At 26.7% G+C, this 6,781-nt stretch overlaps 1 long non-coding RNA gene across 1 annotated transcript; it reads left to right on the top strand.

Moving 5' to 3' along the window:
* Positions 1-1,521: 1,521 nt before the first annotated feature.
* LOC110813993 (uncharacterized) lies at positions 1,522-5,339 on the top strand. Its single transcript, XR_002539597.2, has 2 exons — positions 1,522-1,902; positions 1,977-5,339. It is a non-coding gene; the product is annotated as an uncharacterized LOC110813993 (long non-coding RNA).
* Positions 5,340-6,781: the final 1,442 nt, after the last annotated feature.

The raw sequence follows: 6,781 nt of genomic DNA, 5'->3' as shown, positions 1-6,781 counted from the left end.
GAATCAAGTAGTAAACAGTCATATAAATTTAGGATGGCGACCTTGGATGGATTTTTCATTTTTTATTTCCTTTTTGTCTTAACCTAAAAATGTATTTGATATATCAAACCTAATTTAAGAATATTTTGAATGAATATGAAAATTTTATAAAATTTATGTGTTTTTAGTTAAATTTGTAATTTTATATTTATAGTTAATTTTAATTTTTAAGTAATACATTTATAATTTAATTAATGATACATGTACAATATTCAATTTTTTTTAATTAGCACAACATATAAATAGAAAGTTTATACTAATAGTGAAAAATACCTTACTTATTTTACCAATGGATATTTTCTATTCGTATCGAAAATATATATATTTTCCTTCTAGTGAAAGTAAAATACTTTTTGACTACTCAACATTAATATTGCAGATAAAATGTATCTATTGAATTAAATGCTATGAATTTTGCAAATCTATCATGTCCAAAATTAGACACTAAAATACATGTACCTTATTACCTATTAATTAATTACTCTTTTTTGTTTCTATGTAATTAAAATAACTTCCTAATATTAATTTCTCTCGTTTATCTTCATTTTATAACCTATATTATATGTGTTATTTACAATAAATTAATTTCTTTTTACTTTTTCTTTTCAAGTCTGTAAATGTAAAATGAATTTCTTTTATAAGATGTGTACATTTGGATCAATTTTTATATATAACTAATATTAGAATTATAAAAATTATGATAAATTTTATTTTCAATAAAAGATATATATATATTTGATGTTTTGAATTGCATAATTCTCTTAAATTTTAATAAAAAAATATATTTGATACTTTAAATATAATTTAAAAATATTGTGAATGAATATGAAAACTTTATAAAATTTATATTTTTAGTTAAATTTTTAATTTTATATAATAGCGAACTAACTGTGTGCTACCATAAACCCGTATCAAATAAGGTATTTTTGTCATATAATTTATTTATTAATTTAAAATAAATATATTTTCTATTTTTAATAAAATAAATTTAAAAAAAATTAACAATTTAAGTACAATTATTGGAAGTGAAAAAAATTGAACTTTTAAAATTTTAATGAAAGAAGTACTTTCAATATTAGTATTTTATAAGAATATTATATTTCTATTTCTTTAATTGTTATTACTTTAAATGAATTAAATAATAATAATAATAATAATAATAACAATAATAATAAAATAAAAAATATATATATTATATGAATTGAACTAACCTTTTATATATAGAGATGTGTATCTATAAGTAAACATATGCATAAATAAAAAAAATATATATATATATAAATGAATAGATACAGATGTGTGTATGTATATATATGTAAATATATATGCATAAATATAAACCCAACAAAAAATACCATTAATTCAGCCTTAAAATGGTGTTTTTATTATTGTGTATCATATTAAAATTCAAACTTTGCATAAAGGTGTGTATATATATATTTACATATAAACCAAAGAGGGGGGCAGAACAAGGCAAACCTATAAGTGGCCACTTCGGCTTGGTCTGTTGTGACACTACCACACTAAATGATGTTAGTGCCTCAACCAGCTAGCTGGAACAAGCTTCTGTCAGGCCAGATGTCGCAACTTCAGCTCCACTCTACAGCAAGTTGTCGGTCATGTGCTTACATCTACGGTTAGGAGTGGTTGCATGTGAATGGAAGGCTTGGATTAACTGGACTTTTCCCTTAAGTCTTCTTCTACACCACAACTTCTTCCTCATTTCTTCTACTAACAAACAAACCCGCAAGAAAATGGTGAGTTTGGAGAAATTAAAAGCTTCGGCGGTGAAGACATTAGGGAAAACATAACGTGTGAGTGTTCGAGTGAGATTGGGAGTTCAAAACTTGGTTTCTGTTTAAGGTAAGCGTCTTTTCTCCTTGAATTGCATTCTTCCACTCTTCCTTCACACTTAACACATTTCTTAACAACTTCAGGACTCCAGATTGTGCAGAAGACTTCAACCGAAGCCATTTTTCTCAAATATTTCTAGAAGTTACAGACTGAGCAGGTATGCCACTGTCCCTCTTTTTCCTCTTCCAGTTAGTTAATCTAGTGAGACTTATGTAACCTAGAATCACAATAGGATATTAGGGATTTGTTAGAAATCAATTAGACAAAGCTAAACACTCTAGGAAACTAGAAATTAATCTCACTTTCTACAACAGTTGCGCGTATTGCGGAACTGTTCTTCAAGCTTTCAATCCAACCTTTTCTTGTGATTCTTTGGCATGTTGCTGCTACTTCTTTGAGGTAAAATGGGTAGTAGTTTAGTTCATACAAAGATGGCATATCTAGATTGCATTTCATAGGATGTGTTCTTTAAAAATGCATAGAGGAAGTGGATTTTTAAATGGAAAAAGGGTGAGTGTGTTCATCTTGTGCTTAATATTATCTAATCTATTTTAATTGTATTCAATAAGTTTTTGTTATGTTTGAATGTGATTGACGATGATGAACGTCTTAAAACCAGAATAGAAAAGAAGGAGACGGATCAAAATGCCCTTGAAATCATGCTTCATAGTTTGCTGGCCCGACAGATCTGATAACACGTCAAGGGGCCTTCACGAAAGCTAACTGGGCCACAGGCCAAGCATGGGCACTTCCCATGGGCTGAATAATTGGAGAGGTTGGGGCCTTAGGGAAGAATCAAGAAAAAAAAATTAATTAATAGAATTGGGAAAAAAAATTTGTAATTAAGTGGAAATTTGTAAAAGTTATATTGGAAAATGGTTAAGTGTAACATGAGAGAGAAATTTGGGTAATATTTGTGATGGCTGCATTGAAAATAATAATAATAATAATAATAATAATAATAATAATAATAATAATAATAATAACAATAAAACTTAATTTAAGTTTAGAAAAGAATTAAACAAGAATAAAATAAAATATTTAAATTAATTAAAGAGAATTGAATTAAAAATCTAAGTAATCAAAATAATATAATTAACTATAGTTAAAGTTTAAGTAGAATAAATAAACTAAATAATAATTCAAGTAATTAAATAATAACACTAATATCACATATGGCAAAACAAATAGGATGAAATAACATATTAAATTTAAGAGAGAAATTATTAAAGAGTCTAAAATACAAATAACATAGTGTACATGAAATAAGGTTCAGTGATCGATGACCATGAGCCGATTGCATACATGTCTTGGAGCTCTAGTATTTAGACGATGGCAACCAGAATGATAACGGATTAATGACGACTGGAGAGTATTGAGTGATTTTTATGTATTTATCTATGTCTTTATTATTACTAATTAATTGTGCTTCCATCCTTAACTAGTTGGTGACCTGCCCTCCATGGAAGTAATGTAAGCAGTTCCGCACATAGACTTGTAAACAACAGAATTAAAATTAAGATAATAATTTGATATTAAAACTAAGTTAGAAGATGTGTCTAGTTTTGGGTGCGTACGTGTGAATTATGTGAACGCACTGAATACGATATTGAGCGTCATTAATGGTTAATTGAGTACTATGTTACATTGTTTTCTGATTATTGCTTTTATCATTGTTTTCTTTAAATATGCATTAAGAAAATGTTTTCAAAGCATGTTTGTATGCCTTTAATATTGCCTATCTTATCTAGAATTAGAGCTCACCCAATTCCAAAACCCCCCTCCAAGATGCAGATTCTTATGAGTTGTTGAGGACTCTTGTCTAGTTTCCTTCCTAGAGGATAAGAAATGGGATTAGACTTAGTATAATTAGTTAAAACCCTTTAGAGGCTAGTATATTTTTTATAGGTTATCTCTTTTGATTTGTATATAAGTATAGATAACCTAATGCCTCAGTGTACAGTTTTTTATAGGTTGTATTGGGGTGACTAGTTCTGCTGCTATGTACATATCTTTCTTTATGCATGCTCTATTAGATGTTGGTGCCCCAATTGGCATCGAGACATTGCATTTTATATTTATAGCTAAATTTTAATTCTTAAGTAATTATAATTATAATTTAATTAATGACATATGTACAATATTCAATTTTTTTTGTTTAGATATAAATAAAAGGTTTATACTAATAGAGAAAGATATCTTACCTATTTTTCCAATAGAAATTTTATGTTTATATCCAAAATTTATGTACTTTTCTTTTAGTGAAAGCAAAATGCTTTTTGATTGCTCAGTAATAATGTTGCAGGTAAAACAAGTATATTGAATTGAATACTATGGATTTTGCATACCTATCTTGTCAAAAACTAGACATTAAAGAGCATGAACCTTATTATCTATTATTAATTACCCTTTTATGTTTTTATTTAATTAAAATAACTTCCTAATATTACTTTCTCTCATTCATCTTCATCTTATAATCTATAATTATTAAATTTAATTTACTTTTCATTTCAGATATGTAAATGCAAGCTAAATTTCTTTTATAGGAATGTAATTTGGATGAGTTTTTACATATAACTAATATTACACTTACACAAATTATAATAAATTTTGATATGTTGGAGATACTATTAGTTATTAAATCCTTTCTTTTAATTACACAATACATATGCATGCATTCACAGGGATCATCATATATGTTTTGTGATGAGTATATTATATATATATAATGTGCATATTAGATATGATCATTATTATTATTAGGCAGCACAAGTTGTTTGTACTTAAAATGCATATATCATATGTAAATAGTGTTAACATTCATTGCATGCATGCCACTAGGCATATGATATGTACGGAAATGAAATAATACATAATATTGTATGCATATATCATACGTAAATTATACGTTGCACGTATATTGGTAGGCATATTATATGTAAAGAATAAAATTCTTAATAGCAAGTCAAAATTGCAATAGAAAGAGATATCTAATGATAAAGGGTTTAATATAATAAGAATGTTTAAAAATTTAAGGAAGTATAAATATGGTGATTAGAATTGATGGTGGTCTAGGAGACGAAGGCCCTCCTTCATTATTAATTCAAAATCTAGACAGCTTTCTTTAGTAAATTCATTCACTTGAATCATTAATGACTCTAATTCTTTAGCTGTTGAGCGATTAATTTCATTTGTAGAACCCACAACATCAATTTTAACCCCAACATCATCTGTTAACAACTCCATCTACTCAGTTAATTAGCAAATTGAAATCTTTATTTACAGAAGGTAAAATGATTTTCTCATTGCATTGTATCGTTGACAGTTTTGAGTTCTCTAATATTAGTTCATCTATGATCTTCACAGTCATTTTCTCTATTTTGGTTGCTGCCTCTTCATCTATTGTAGCTACAACAATCAAATTAATGCTATTAATATTGCTGTTAGACTCTTACCAAATATGATCACCATATAAAGAGTTTATATGAAGAAATAATGTATGGATAGAATAATATTAACAAAAGATAGGTTATATAATACTTAATTATTTTTAAAATCATATTAGATTTAGACTCAAAATGTTATGATATTATAAAAGTAGCTAGTCAAAAAGTATATTATTACTATAGGTGATTATAGTTAGTTAATGTGAGATTACATCGTAAATGTAAGATTACATTCTAGACAAACACTTAATTGATATTCATATATATATATATATATATAACATATTAAGCAAAAGTAAAAGCAATATATACACAATACATGGTTTCCAAAATACTGAGTCTTAGTGATTTTAGGTTTAGGTTGAAATATTATATCATTATCCATTTGTTGTGTTAAGAGAGATTTTTAGATGGTTCTAGATTTAGATTGAAAGAAGTATTGGAGATCCTTTATAGTTTTTTAATAAGGACCACCAATATATATATATCTTATGCTCCTCATCATTATTTCTGTTGTTATCTTTTTCATTGATCGAAACGCCTTTATTTGAATGTAAGCTCATCCTCATGAATAACTCTTCTAAAGAATTCTCACTAGATTTTGGAATCTTCTCTTTCATTTTTTTATTGTACCTTTTTAATGCACATCTTGACTTGTAGTTTGCGTTACACTTATCCGTATTTTCTTCTACCGATGAAGAACAACTTTTTTTTGTTTCCTGCACAATAAATATATTACTTGTAGCCTAATCAAATTACTTGTAGCATAAGCGTATAACAACTTAAATATGAATTAAATTGTACCTACTAAATAACAATTTGTAATCTATAAAAATAATAAATGAAGTTATATCACTCATAAAATGTATAAATGTATAACATGTAAAAGTTAATCTAATTATAATGGGATTAATTTCTTCTTTTGCCTTCTTTCTCTTTCCCTTCCTTGTTGCTTTCTAGGTCATCTATAAATACCAAAAATAAAGTCAACGTAATTTTCTTATCACTATGATTTTCTTTTATATGCACATATTAATAACTGCATATCATGTAATTAGGTTAAGTGAGCTATTTGAGAAGAATCTTTTTCATTTTCTATCTTCTTTAGTTCGGAATCCGTGAATTTTGTCTCCGTAGGTTTCATCATTTGTATAACGACACAAAACCAAGTTACATCAATTAATCTACACATGAATAAAAATATCAATTTCAATCTTATATGTTAATTAACTACTTCATCAATGAGAGAAGGCATCTCTTTTGCCACCCCTTTATGGTTTTCCTACCTAGTTGATATATCTAAATTAACAGGCAAATCAAGTATATTTTAATCAAAATCTTACACATTGAGGAGCTATTACATGTATTTATAATATTTTAGTATTAGAAAATTAATGATGAGTTAAATATTATATATATATATACACTCAAAAGCAACATAC

Source organism: Carica papaya, chromosome 9 (assembly GCF_054855325.1).
Source record: "Carica papaya isolate Zhongbai chromosome 9, ASM5485532v1, whole genome shotgun sequence".
In the NCBI taxonomy this organism is placed as follows: Eukaryota; Viridiplantae; Streptophyta; class Magnoliopsida; order Brassicales; family Caricaceae; genus Carica; species Carica papaya.
Note: the sequence above shows the minus strand (reverse complement) of the source record. Positions and strands in the feature narration are given on the sequence as shown.